The sequence below is a fragment of the Syngnathus leptorhynchus genome, chromosome 12 (assembly GCF_054491065.1).
Source record: "Syngnathus leptorhynchus isolate UIUO chromosome 12, UIUO_Slep, whole genome shotgun sequence".
NCBI lineage: Eukaryota > Metazoa > Chordata > Actinopteri > Syngnathiformes > Syngnathidae > Syngnathus > Syngnathus leptorhynchus.
The window spans coordinates 7,384,431-7,399,510 of NC_141206.1; the positions used below are offsets into that span (position 1 = coordinate 7,384,431).

Genomic DNA, 15,080 nt, shown 5'->3' on the forward strand with positions numbered 1-15,080 from the left:
GCAAAAAAACCCCAAAAAAACCCCAAATGCTGTCTCGGCTGTCAGTGCTCTCAAAGAGAAGCCGGGGTCCCTCTTTGCCAGGCTAGTAGGGGGCACCGGTTTTCCCAGGGAAGGGGGGCGAGAGCAGTAGGCCGGTCCTTATGAAGGCCCGATCGCAGACACCTCCGCCCCTTCTGGCAGAAATGCAAACGGCCCCCTGTGGGAGGAGGAGAAGAAGAAGAAGAAGAAGCAGAAAAAGGAGGAGGAAACAGGCCGACATGAAGGGGAAGCCCAATGGGGGGAAAGAAATAACCAGTGAGGGGAAAGTGAATGAAGGACGAGGGAGAGGGGTGGAGCGTGGCAGCCAACGCGCCAATGGCGGCTCGGGAGTCTGGAGAGCGCGTAGCAAAACAAACATGGCATTAGGCGGCTTAAACGCTCTTCCGACGGCAACGCTCCGCGGTCGTCGTTGGCTCCCTGCACTCTCGCCGTTGAAAAAGGTGATGACAGCTCGCAGATATCACCATGTGACAAGAGCACAAAAGGTGCTAAAGGCACGTGTAAAATCTGGATCCCAAACGTACGCTATTGTACATGAAACCATCTCGCGTTCTGATCTTTTTAGGCCGGCGTGGGTCGTATTCTTTCATGAGCCCCCTCTAGTGGTAGACAAAAGTATCACTGAAATAATTGTTAGAGTAGCTTAAATAGATTTTTGTCAGTAAGTGCACTACATTTCATTCAATATACTTCAGTGCAATATTAGGCCTTATAGTAATTTAAAAAAAAAACATTCGCTGGAGTCTTATATTTGCAGTATATTAGATTAAAAAAAAAACTACAAAACCAAACCAAAAAATAGAAATTTATTCATTATCATTTTTATTTATTTGTAATATATTTTTTTATTTCATATAGAACTTATTTAAAGAGCATGCTCATATTCACATTTTAACTGAAAGAAATCTGCCTAGTAACAGTGCCAAGTGACTCGCTAACCCATAAATGACCATAAAAAATAATTTGCACAATTCTGTTAAAGCGCACTATACTTCCCTGATTTAAGTGGTTGGCTCTCCACAATTTTTTTTTTTCTCCTCCCGTTTGAAAATGCCACTGATTGACTGTAAAACTTTCACATGCACCCTCCCTCCAGACCTCAATGTATGTTTGAGGTAACGCGGCACAGGATGTTAACATATTAAATGTACCGCAATTATCGGGGATGTGGAATATTCCCACACTCTCTCTCATGGCGCAAATGTTTACTTTTTATGTATTTAATTTGTTTTCACGCGCTTTTCTTCTTCATGCTAATGTGGAATTCTGACACACCGGCTGCTAGCTTGCGGTTGTATGTCAATGCAAATAACGTCGTCTGTCAGGTGCAGATTGGGGTTCGGGGGTTCATCCGCAGTTCAGCCCTGAGCATTCCACGCAATCTTTACATTTTCATTCACCCTCGCTTGGCCTTCTGTTGCACTTCTTTTATCCCTCCCGCTTGCTCTCTCTTTTTTTTTTTTTTCAAGCAATCATTTCTCCAGTCATGACACTTCTGACAAGTGCTTTATGCCCAGGAGTGATGTGTGTCACAAATGAGCCATTACACAGAGAATTTGGTTGGTTCTGAGTACTGTTGTATGATTTCTTTGTGCTATGCTAGCATCTGTTAGCCTGTTTCTAGTGGTTGACATTTTAGGTTAGCATTAGCGCAGCATTAGCATAGGTTAGCTTGTGGACTTTGGTGTTTATTTTCAAATTGACATTGATGTATGTGAGCAGCATGTTTGTCATTAGAATTTAGAAGGAACAAAAAAATATATATATATCTCCCAGTTTTATCATATCAAAGAGGCCAAGGGTTCATTTCTACCAAATGTCCAAAAATAAAACTCCCCTGAACTATTGTGCAGCACTCACACAATGAATTTAACTTTTTACTCAAATGGAAATGTTAATTTTAAATGAGAGTAATGAATGCCTATGAAAATATCATGATGATTTTTACGAGCAGGCCTTTTCCAAAGTTGGAGATAAATTATTAAAACGGCTTTCATTGTCGACCAAAATGATGGATTTTCAAAAAAATGAACCCGTGCGGTCGTGATGACTTTCTGGCGTGCGGCACGCACGACACGCACGTGTTCGTCTGTTTGCTTAATTCCTCCCCTCATTCACTACTAAAAGTCAAGCTATAATTTCTATATAAATAAATTTTGATAGGACCCAATTCTAATGTTTTCTCCCGTCTTCAGAAAACCCCCCAATTTAGGCAAAAGAACATTGGCCTTCTTGCATCTGTTTGTTGGATCAACTTATTGCAAGCACATGTGACTTGGTGAGAGTGTGCATGGCCGCAACCTATGTACCCCCCCCCCCCCTTTAAGATGGATCCCCGCCATCATTAATGCAAGCCCACGGCAAGCGCATGTCTACACAAGTTTGCACGGGACGCAAACATCTGGCTCCTTCCGATTTGTCCGGGTTCCCTTCCCGCAGACCTGCCTTCACTCTTTCCCTGGCGTACTTAAGGGGCCGAGCGGTATTTTGCGCTTTCGGGAGAGGATGTGATGCTGCGGTCGCCGCGGCGATGAACTTCAAAGAGGTCGGGTAAGAGGAGGAGGAGGGGTGTCAGTCATGAGCGGGCAAGAGGGCAGAACTTGGTCAATGGGGGGGATTTGTCGTCTAATAGCCCCTCTGGGGGGACTTAAGTTCTAATTTCAGAGGTGCTGAAAGTAGGATTTTATGGAGTATGCACGTTCACATGCTTTTTTCATTACCCGCCGTCTAATTGCGGCGATAATGGCGAAAAGGCCGGCAGTGTGACTTTAAAGATGAGCGGGTGTTGCAAAACGAGCCTTTAATCTCTTAACCTAGCGTATTTCCTCAAGTAGGTGGCGAGGGGGGGGGGAGTGCTTCGACATAAGATGTCTTTTTGAGAGGACACTTTAATTTGCTCAAAGATTCCATTTGATCCCATAACGTCCAATCATTCCAAATGTTATAATCGTAATGGTATTACGAATATCATTCCAACAATATTTCAGATTGTCTTTTATTTTTTAGCAATTACACTACACATCATTCATTCTTATTTATTCCAGGTTTCCATATTTTTTTCATTCAGCGTTTTAAGTCGACCAAAACCATCCCTAAGGAATTGATAGACAAGTGAGAAGTCGCAATCTTTGATTGACGTCATGGCCCCCCCACATTGCAATTTGTTGAGCGTCGGCGATGATGTCACCGCAAGGGGCGGCCTGTCGCACAAGTAAATCCCGTCCACGTTAATATTGACGTTCCCCTTCGCTTGTCTCTCCATCAGCAATAGATTTAATGGTCACTTTCCGCATGCTTATTCAGCACGGAGGGAGCTGGGAAAACCCTCGGAGGGCCCAGAGCGTAAAAAGAGAAATAAGTGGTCGTCGGTGGAGAGCGCGCACATTTGTTTTGCCCATTTGACTGACGAGCGCGTCAGACTTCTAGACGGCAAAAATGCACCTTTGAAAGGCTTGCGGTCGGACCGGTTATAGAATCCTCGTGCTCGTCAAAGTCGCTCCTCCGCTTCCTGTTTATCTTTTCGCCATCTCCTCGACTTCCTCCTGCCATTCCTGACGCCGTGCCTCTTTTGTTACCTCTCTTACGAAAACCCAGTCTAATCGGCCCAGTTGAAATCAATCTCGTGCAATTATTCACGGGAAATGTTTGCCTTGGCTGCCAACCAACACCAAGATGTGAAATTGAAGGGGGCCGTTGCGGGGGCGTGTGTATGTGCGTGCGTGCGTGTGTGTGTTTGTTGCCGGTGCAGATGTGCCGCCTAATCGCAGACGCCATCATGCAGAAACTATTCTTTTACAACCATTTCAAAGCATCTGCGACGAGTGTCACCGGGAGGTTAAATCAACTTTGAAATGGAATGAAAATGTCGAGGATCGCCCGGGCAAATTCCTCTGCCGAGTCGTAACCGGCATTGATACGCACCTCCTGCGTAGTCTTGAATTTGGTCATAATTGAGAAATTTCAAGGAAATATGCCCCAAAATGACACCCTGCTAAATCACGTGAATAATAGTACTGCATTATTTTCTTCAGTGCTCCCCGATGACGGAAAAGTGAAAACAGAGCTAACGTGTTCTTATTCGAAGGCTTTCTGGGAAGGTATGGATTTTAGCCAATTGCAGTAACTAATTAGGCATTGGACAAGAAAGAAAAAAAAAAGTCTACAGTTTCATGTTCCTGATAGAAAAACAAACTGAAACATGATAGGCCGACCAAGCACCCTGCACATATATTTGATGTAAACAAGAGTTAAGGCAATAAATCAAGTCTCGATTGATTGACTCTTAGTCCGCAAAAAGGGCAAGTAGCCATCTTGGCTAACTTCAGTTGAAACGCTGTCATACTTCATTTTTGTTCAATCAATGAAGAAAGCTTATGATGGGTTCTGTTTTTTATATTGTCAAAGAAAAGCATACAACACTATTAGAATATAAACGCATCAATTGAGATTTTCAAAAGTCGTGATTTTTCATGAAATACAAAGGGAAAAAAAAAAGTTGCATTGAGTCATCAAGCTAAGTTTTTTTTTTGGTCAAATCCGTCAAACTGATCACCGCCGCCTATCTCGAAGATGACATCATCTCTAATTAACTGGCGGCAATACACTTGAAAGCTATCGTATTTCTACGCTCACGTTCAAGCTCAATCCAAGTCAAGCTCGACGAGTGACAATGACGTAAAGACGTACTGATTGGTCACAATAGAGGTTGACACTAGCCGCTAGTCACGTGACAACTTCTCAAATAAAGCCCCCAAGGCTCAACCTAAAGCACCCTGCCGTTTTGATGTGAATACACTCAAACAAAACCTGCATTTACCTCACAGTTACTCATCCAGAGTGCAAAGGCCTTGCGTCACGAGCGGCCTGGCTCAATGAAATTCTTCACCGGGCTTCTCAGAACCCGGCCCGTTGTGTCACACACTATCTTGACGAATCTGTCTCATGGTGTCCGCTTGCCAGAGATAGTAAGCCCTCATATTGGAGTATTGTTATAAACAGAGAGCACATTGTCGCGAGGAAAGCTTCCCAAGACTCTGAGAATCGGAGGAATGTTGGTTTTGGCTTTTTCTTGTCTTTTTTACACCATGTCCACAAAAGTGTCGAAGCGATTTTCTGCAACTTCTCTTACGGTCCAAACGATCCATCCCGCTTCTCAAATACCTACCAGCAATCAGCGTAGCATTCACTTTTTTTTTTTTGCAAAGCGGCCTCCTTATCACCCGACGTGCTTCCGAGAGGCGAAGTAGCGTTAAAGGAAGCGGAGAAGATGTGTATCCATGCGTGTGTCGGCGCACTTGTATACTAATGAGTGTGTGTAGTCTTGTGTCTGGCCAGCCATGGCCACATCTGTTTGTCATGTTTGCACTTAAGCGCCTGCAGGAGCCACCATTCTAAGTGGAGACAGTCCTCTCTCCCAGTCTCTCCCTTTCCTCCTAATTACATTTGTTCGTTAATCCATTTTTCTGCCCTCTTCTCCTTCTCTTGTTTACGTTCTCGCTCCGCTGGGCTTTGGCCTCCTCCGACCAGCAGACAGTGACCTTTAAGGAGATGCCAAAAGACTGTGCGTTAAGACGGCGTTAGCCCCTCCTTCGCCCTTTCACCGCACACACACACACGGCTACCTACTCAGTCCCATCGTGGCCCCACAGTATCCCCTCAGGCCATCTCGGTCCGAGAGGCTAATGGAGTTAGCCTAATGTCTGCACAGCGCCAGTCATAAAACTGATTTGAGGCTGAAGGCTTGGTGCCGAGACCACCACTCTGCTTACAAAAAAAAAAAGAGCGATGGGAGTGAGATGTTAAAAGAGAGTGAGTGTGTCTTTGGAGTGGAGGAGGTTGGCTCGGCGGCGGCGGCGCAATGGGGCAGGCTGGCGTAACTAAGGCAACTGCAGACAATCTAATTGGTATTGACATCCTTGTCTCGGAGGAAATTTGACATCTAAGGGCAAATCATTCTATTTAGTCGCCTGAATAGTCTCCGAGGCGGGGCACGAGGAGCACAATCGCGCCACGGCGTTGTCCCGGTCTTCGCGTCTGGGCCGGGCTCTGCTACGCTACGATCGATCCTAATCCGATCGGGAGGGGAGGAAGAAGAGAAGCAGCAGCGCCGGGCCAAGCGAGTAAAAAAAAAACAAAAAACCAGCAAATCAAAAGGTCTGTTGGGATCATATTTCTACTCACAAGAGAGAACAATTGGGGCGGCGGTCCGTAATGCACTTGTGTTGTGCTTAATGTATAGAGAAGCTCGGGCCCGGTAATGCTTGTGCAGCCAAGGTGGCTGGGCTTCAAAGAAATGTGCTTGCTTTAGCTAAAAGACCGCCAAAGACCTTCATTCTGTTAGAGCATCAAATATGGCTCCCACTCACGACACACACTGATTTTATTATCCTCACTCCCCTGAGAAACTCATCTCATCCTCCTTTTGCTTTGAGTGACTGACCGTCAATGGGGACGAGTCAAGTGGTGCTGTCCATCAAGGGTGCACTGCGTCTTTTTTTTTTTTTTTTTTTGAAGTTGCTTTCAAGTGCAATCCAGGCCCTGCTCACTCCACTGATTTCTGCAGCTTTAAAAGGATGCATGAGTGCATAGGCAAGAGGCGGTAGAATTGTAACTTTTTTTTTTTTACTCACCCTTCGAATCTAAATATAATACAAATTTACTTAAGTGACCCCACCCCCTTCCCCAAAAATATGGAAATTTCTGCAGTCACCATTTTTCAGGAAATTGAAAAATCCTTCAAGTTAAGGTAGAAGTACTATACATATCTTAAAAATGATTAAAAAAAAAAAATAATCCCCCAAATCTCCACTATATGAACATTTGTATTGATGTTTTACATTGCTCTTAAAACCCATCTTATAATGATCAATTAGCTTTTTTTTTTTTTTTATATAAGCAAAATAATTATATCCACTCTAAACCTTTGCAGCAATTTTAGGATTATGCTAGCTTGTTCCAGTTGAGGGTGTTTTCGGTGATTGCCTTGAAGGCAAGGCTCAAAAGCTTAATTTGCAGATAATAACACGGCCTGTGTCTCAAATCAAACACAAGCTGATTTCCTTTGGAGCCCAGTCAACAAAGACGTGTTTGTGAGTTTGCGCGCACATTTGCATGCTTTGCGGGTGGGTGGCTGGCTGTGCGTGCGTGCGCAGGAGTGCATGTGTGCAAGTATGTGATGAGGGTGTACAGAGGAGCTGATGGCTGCAGATATGTGTCCCAGACACTTAAGTCATAAAAGTGTGTCTCGGAGCCCCATGGCTGTGCAGGCCCTGGTGCCTGATGTTATCGCAGTGAAACAGTGGCCACTCTATCAGGACAGCAGAGTACAGAGGCATTCCAGCAACACTGCTTGGGGGGGGGCGAGGAGGGGGGCGGGTGGTGAGATGGAGTCTGGGATGGATGCGCTCAGGCAGAAGGACTCGAGCGGGAAGCTACTGGATCGTTTACTGTGGCCGCCCCTGAGCACTTTTTTGTTCATATGAGAACTCCAAAAGGAAGACTCCATAAGATCCATGTAGCCTCTGAAATTAATTTTCACACTTAACTATTTTTGTTTTTATAGTATGTGCGTGTGTATTGTTTTGACAGATGTTTTGCTTCGACTGGGGAAAAAAAAAATCTGCCAATGTTGCCTTGATGATAATAATATATAAACAATACGATTGGCATGCTAACGGTTAGCGTTGATGTTTTACAAGCCTTTTAATCTTTGCACACAAATGGTGGGACAACTCTTGTAGACAGATCCAGGCATCTATTTTTTTTCTCCTCTATAAAAAATGACATTACTGCATCTTACTCAACAGCTTACAATATTTGTGAAACTCTTCTTTGTTTGCGTTGATATGATTGCACGAGACAGAATTCAGGAAAGCTGTTTTGTGACATTCCAAAAACTATTTGGACCTGATGACTTTATTACTACTGGTGTGTCTGTGTGACTGGGAAGCCGAGAGAGCCATCTGGAGAGTCCAGAAGTGAAGTGGTGGCGTTGGGGTGGAGGGAAAACCTGACAGGTTACATCTTCAGTAGCAGACCAGTAGCACCTCACAATAGCATGTCGCCTCTGTGCAGGGGCCAAAGGTCTCATGACAAAGACGAGTTGGATTTGAGGAGGGGGGCGGGTGGGTGGATATGGTCTTCGATCAGCACCCCTCCAGCCTCTCTGCGCCGGCGATTGTCTCTGGCCCGGATTAGTTTTTGTATCCTGTTACAGGCGTTTGATTCCCGTGGAGTTAGGTTCAGCATGGCGCTGAGGGGCCAGCAGGGCCGCTGAGAGCCGGCTGATTTATGTCTTGCTGAGTGAGAGAAGCAGGTTCATGTCGGAGGTCTCCGGGCAGCCTGGTGTTGTGTGTGTGAACAAATGCGTGTGTCCCTCCGAGGCACCCCCAGCCAAACCTCGCGGCAGGGTGCCATGCGGCCTGGAACGGCCACGTTTGTTTGACTTGCTCGCATGCCTCGAAGGGTTTCGCCGCGCTTTCAAAATAATGACTGGCAACCAAAGAGGCGGGCTTTCCCGTCAGAGCACCATGTCGATTGGCCGACGGGACGCCAAGTGATTAACGGCCCAGATTTGCTGATTTCGACGCGAAATCGATCAGACGGGCTTTGGCAGGCATGTGACATTTATTCACACAAAAGGCGGTAGCAAACTATCCCAAAATAGCTAGCTAGTTAGCTAGCTCGTTAGCCCTTGGTGTATGTATTTTGGTTTTCCTGCACGTTTGTTTCCCATCTTGCTATATCAGACAGTTGAGATTACGAAGGATTGAGCATATCGTGATGATTTTTTTTTTAAATTATCGGTAGGGAATCTTCCAAGGTTATTCCTATTTAATAATCCATAAAAAATGTAAACAAAACTATCGTGATTAACAAATCAATTTCCATAAAAGGTTGTAGCACTACAAGAATAAACTTAAAATATGAGGGGGGGAATACAATATTACAGCAATAAGTACTTAAAGAGCTAAACAAGCTTTTTTGGGTCTTCTTTCTTTTTTTTTTTTTTTTTACACTAATGCTTTGGCTAATTAGCATGTGGCGATAATGGCTTACTCTACGCCACTGTTTACTCCAAGGCCTCATTATTGCAAAGGAAGAGACACATGTTAAAACCTTTAATAGGACAAACGGTAGGATAAGCACTTTAAGAGATTCAATTTGATAAAACCTTGTACCCTAGGAGACAGTTCACATCCAATCTGATGGTTGCTTCTAAGAAGTGTCTGCCTATTTTCCCCTTAGGCGAGGTCACACAGAGTACGCCCATAAACAGGCATTTATCTACTGTACTTCTACTGGCACCACCCCAACCACAGCTTTTTCTCACACTGTAAAGTGATGATATCATATTAGAAAGGAAGAGAAAGGTCTGTTTATTCTTGTACTAAAATAGATTTGGTCATTAAATATTCTCCCTCTTCTTTTCCTATATCGTTTTTTCCTGACAATATTTCGACTTCAAAATAGGATTATTAGCCAATACTCTGCTCATAACATACATTTTTAAAGAATGCATCATATCCATAAGTTGTTTTTTAAACTATTAGTATCTCACAAACACATTTTCTATATTTATTTCTTATTTCTTTGTGATAGTCTGACTTTATTTTAAAAAATCTAAACAAATTTTGATGACTTTATTCTCTTCCACCTTTGTATGGGCCCCCTATAGTTTTATTTATTTTTTTAAAATAATTTAAGAGTTGCTGAATACACACAATTATCAATTTACAGTGTGCAGGGTCTGAAGCTTTGACGTGAAACACATTTTAAACTGGATCTGATTCAGATTGGCGGCAGTGTAAATTAAATGTGAACTTCTCATTTAACAATAGCGATCTCTGTCAAATCCCATCAGCTCACTTGACCGTTTATTGTCCTCAGCTCAGATCTCTTTACATTTTCTTCCCTTGGTCCCAAATCCAAACTTCTTTCATGTCAACAGCATTTTTCTTTCAAAGAATTTCCGTGAAAGTTGAGCTACACGCAAAGAATCAATGACTTAATGCAGCCTGTCCTTATTTATGCATCCATATCCATCTTCCTTTTGAAATATGATGTGGCGATGATGGAGCCGCGGATATTCTCGACGGTGCATTTTCAAAACCGGAGCATCTGTCCTCGGGCCCGCCGAGCCATCTGGACGCGACGGGACAGGGCAGAAGATGTTAATGCACTTCGTGATGAGAAAGGAGAACAACACCTTTGACCTTCGCTAGCCTTTGACCTCCGCATCCAATATGGAGCCACTGACGCTATGGGTTTCCTATATCGGGCATATGCCCGACGCCTTAAAAGAAATTCTTCATTTGCCACGCGTCGTTTATACAGCCGCGGCTGTGTTGTAAACAGCCCGGGCTATAAGAAGAGAGATATTTACTCGGCGGGCTTTCTATTTGATTAGAACAAGAGAAATTGACATGCAGATCCGATATGTCGTCGTAGTTATTGGCACCGATGCTAATGGACAATGCTACCTGGGTAAAGTACTACAAGGATTTGGCCGGAGTTGTTTTGCTTTGTGTCATCGTTGCGTGAAGCTCGTGACTTTGAAGAGCATAGCTGCATTTCCAACGACAACCGCTTGGGAGGACGGCGAAAGATTCCCCGCCCCTCCTCGATGGCAGCCCACGGGCAATGACTGATCGCTTTTCCACGCTGAGATTCAATTACAAATTAGAGTGCACGTCACCTCTGACCTCTTCTTCCTGTATCACCTTGTCATGGGAAGCGGCTTGGAGCATATTTATGGCAAAAGAAATCTGCCCAATGAGTTTGATTTGTAAAATGAAATCTATCAATACTATTGATAACACATATGTGATCAAATAGAAACCTCGGGAAGTTTCATAACTAACTCAAGCGTGCGTGTCATGGACCGAGTGCCGTTAGCTAAATGAAGACGTGACATCGCACAGTGCTAAATAAAACGCGAAACGTCTCGCCTACTTCCGCTACTCGGAGCCACCGACCGGCTAGAAGTCCCGGGATTCATATCCAGTCATCTGACCGCTTCCGTGTGTGCTAAACATTGACCTTGTGACCTCTGCTCATGACCCTTGATCTGTGATGTTGACCCCCTTGTGCGGGAGGATGACTCTCTTGTATATCTCCGCCGGCCGTCTCCATTGACTACCTGCCAGGCACCTGCTCTGAGAAATGAAGCCGGGGGGCCGATGCCTCTCTTGGGAGCCCTTTCGGGGGGCCGGGCCTCGGCCCCTTCGCATGTGAATGAGCTTTGAGTGGCCCTGGTAAACCAATCTCCCTAATTATCTATTGAAAGAACATTCTTTTTCTTCGCTTCGTCATTACCTTGATTTCCATCGGCTGAACGTAACGTGCTGGAAAAGAAAAGCCATGGGAGGGAGAAAAAAAAAAAAATGTATGCGTGCCTGGAAAGACACTAAAGGCAGCGAGTCTTCCCGTTTTCATTAAGGTTAATTGTAGGTCAAAGGGAGCAGATTTGAGATATAAATCCACAATATGGGTTGCAGGTCAAGGCAGTGAGGAGATATTAAAGATGAGGATGTGGCCTTACGCTGCATTATGGCGCAATGATGACCAATTTCAGGTCACATGATCACTTGGCCTCCAACTGTATCGCAGCCTGTTTGAATTCCGCACTAAGTCTGAATTTGAGGCTGACTTGGAAGTAGATTTTTACTCCCGGCCCATCCCACTCCCATTGAAGAAAAAAAAATCCCGTCCCAGTCCCTGACCACAGTTTAAGAAAAAGAAAATTGGGAGGTCAGCTACATAAAAGAATGTGTTGAAGGACACAAAAAGACTCTCACGTGTTTCTCTAAGTGAGAGGTCAAGCGTGCTTGCTGCAACCTCAGTAACGGCCACTTTTTTGTGAAACTCTCACCACAATTATCAATGAAACCAAGTCTGCTAGCTTATTGCTAGCATATCGCCGCATGGAAGATTGCATAGATGTTATGTTACTTTTAAACTTTCAAAACTATTGCTACTTTACTAAAACAAAGCAATAACACAACATATTCTTTCCGCTTGATGAGAATTAACAACCAAATACTACAAACATTACAAAGTCATGGTGCTAGACTGTCTGTTTCTCCAAAATGACAATTCTTTATCTAAATTGAGCGTTTCTAGTGTTTCTGCAGCCCCGGAAGCAAAGTTATCAACATCAGGAGAACAAAACAGCTTATACGAACGCCAAAATGAAAGCAGAAATACCTGCAATTAGCAAGTGAACTTTAAGAGGTCTTTCTGAGTCATTTTCTCTGAAAGCTGTTTGTCTTAAATGAAACACAGAGTATGTTCTTTTTCATTTTTTTTTTCCCCTTAAGTAGAAAAGAGCCACTTATATAGCCAAAAGAGCCACCAGCACGTTTGTTTTGGAGAGGTTGAATGTTCTCTGCGTCGGCCCCCCCCGTTAGCATATTTCGAGACACATGCCGGGTCAAGAGAGAGCAGATAGCGGCTCAAGAGGAAGATCTAGGGGCTCTCGGCCCCGTTCTCGCGAGGCACTCCACGCTTGCGTGCGCCCGCCGTGTAGCAGACGAGATAAGAGCCCAACAAAGTTACTTTGAAACTAAATTTAGTCGCCGACAAGCAGGGCTCGCTTTGCCGCGTGCCGAGTGACCCTCACAAATCAAAATACATTCAAATTCGTGCTAATATGGAAAAAAAATTGCGTTTGAACTGGAAAGACCAACTCTTAATAAATTCGGATTATCATTTGAGATCACTGTGTGGAAATTTGAAATATTTCTCCATCTCCTCCAAGCGCCGAAAGCCGACGCTTCCCGCCAGCATTGAGTCAAAACTGTTCCCATTTTTTTCATATCATAACAATGTTCGTACAGCAACCCGCAGTCATAGTTGATCCCCACTTCCCTTGTGACATGCACTCACGACCCCCCCCCCTCCCCCCCCGATCTTGTCGCGGCGCTCCAAACGACTGGTGATGTGACGACGTTCTCAGCAGCTGCGTCCCGGTTCGCGGCCCCGGCGTGGTTCCTGTCAGAAACAATAAGCAAGTCGCCGCTCTGATCCCGAGCCTGTGGGCCCGGTCGTCTTCGGCGCAACTCCAGCCCGTGTGACATCACAGCTTTGGTGCAGACGAGCAGCTATTTATTTTTTATTTTTGGGGGGGGGGCAGGGGGACATTTAAGCGTGCCCCGATGAATACGTTTGGCGGAGATGTTGATCTTAGGTCAGTCAGATGTGCACACATTTATTCTCATGGCTTTTGATGAAAAAAATAAATATGAATAATAACTCATTCAAACTTTTTTGATTCAAAATGAAATTGACGATGATACATGACCGCAAATACTTTTTTTTTTGGCGCTTATTGTGTGCATGGGGGTTGCCCAAATCTTTCCGAAATATGATTTGGCTACCCCCAGACAGTGACTTGGATCAATAAACTGGATCCCAGCACTTTGCTACTGTTTTGTGAGCGCATGTGTGTATAGTTCTGTTTATTTAAGCCCAAATGATTCACTAAGTGTTGGAATTCGGCACAAACTTTTTTCTCCCCCCCCCTTCTTCTTTTTCATCTTTCATGTCACACTCACTTCTCTTGAAGAAGGATATATTTTAAAAAGCTTGATCCTCTCCATGCTTTGTCAGAGACCTAATGAATCCCAGTCCTCTCGGGCAATATTTCAACTCCATCCATTCGAAAGGAAAAAAAAGAGAACCAGAGAGAAAAAAGTGGATTAAGATGAATCGGCGCGCCGCTATGATTCAGTATTCAGTGGCTTAAAAACTTCAGTGCTCGTCACATTCCTGCGACTCCTTCACAATAAATGCGCTGAGGGGTGTGCAGGTTGTTTGATATTAGAAAAAATTAAAATAAAATAAATATATTTTATTCATTTATTTATTTACCTGGAGGTGTCTATATAATTATGATATGTCACTTTTAGCTGCAGGACCGCATCATTCACGTCCTTTGACCTCCACGGGGGCTTGAGAGAACTTCCCAAAGCTCTCTCTCCCTCTCTCCCTCTCTCCCTCTCTCTCTCTCTCTCTCTCTCTCTCTCTCTCTCTCTCTCTCTCTCTCTCTCTCTCTCTCTCCCTCTCTCTCTCTCCAAGTGTGCGTCTGTGTGCACAGACAAAGGTGAGGTGTGAGTGATGACACCGGGGGATGTAATCCCACTGACATCTGCTTTTAATCTGCAACATGAAAAAGTCACTCCTGTGACCCCCATTCGTGTCCTCGCCCCGCCGCCCCCCCCCCCCCCCCCCCCCTTACAAGAAAAACCCATCCTTTGCTCCTTCACCCCGACGTCGCTCTAAAATCAAACAGTGGATCAGGTTACCTCGAGGCTTCCAGCGCAAATTTGCAATCAAACATACACGAGGGCAGCGTGTATTCTCATCCTCGGGGAGGGGGGGTCAAGAGTTTTGGACCTCGCCGTGTTCTGCGAAGAGGAGTGTGTGAAGGCAGGGGGGGACTTTCCAATGCATGAAGACGCCTCAGTTGAAGTATTTATTCAAGAATAATTGAGGGCAAAGCGGGCCAAAAAGCCTGGCGCGGGCGGATGAGCTCGCAGGGAGGATGTGGGTGATTGAAACATGGCCACAATTTGTTTTAACTGGCTGTAGGAATAAGCATGGCAGAGCTCTTTAGGGCCTGGCCAGTTGTAAATCTAAAGCCTTTGCCGGAGTATTGTCGGTTCACAACCTTTCCTCTCACTCTTGATCTCCCTCTCACTCCCTTACGCCTCCCTGGGGTACGTTTAGCTGGGGAAATGGAGCTTTTCTTCCCTTTATTTGACTTCCTTGTCACTGGCAAACTTTTTTTTTTTTCTTCTTTCCACTCCACACACACACACACTCTCCTTGACCCATGTTTTCGCAGGACCCCCAAACAGTCGGCATGGTGGGAGGACAAGGACACAACACAGAGATGCATTAGAGAAAATCACTTCCCCCCCACCCCCCCACTTTTCAGCCCACAAAAGGAAGTCGTGTAATTCGTCTGCTTTCTCTCCATCCTCCCCTGGATACACATGTAAATGCATTATCTTATAGCGGCCTCACACAAAACATGT

General features: G+C 44.7%; 1 protein-coding gene across 2 annotated transcripts in view; it reads left to right on the forward strand.

Moving 5' to 3' along the window:
* The window catches only part of LOC147048171 (uncharacterized), a 153,036-nt gene that overhangs the window by 31,696 nt on the left and 106,260 nt on the right, over nucleotides 1-15,080 (forward strand). The gene's annotated exons all lie outside the window — the stretch shown is intronic.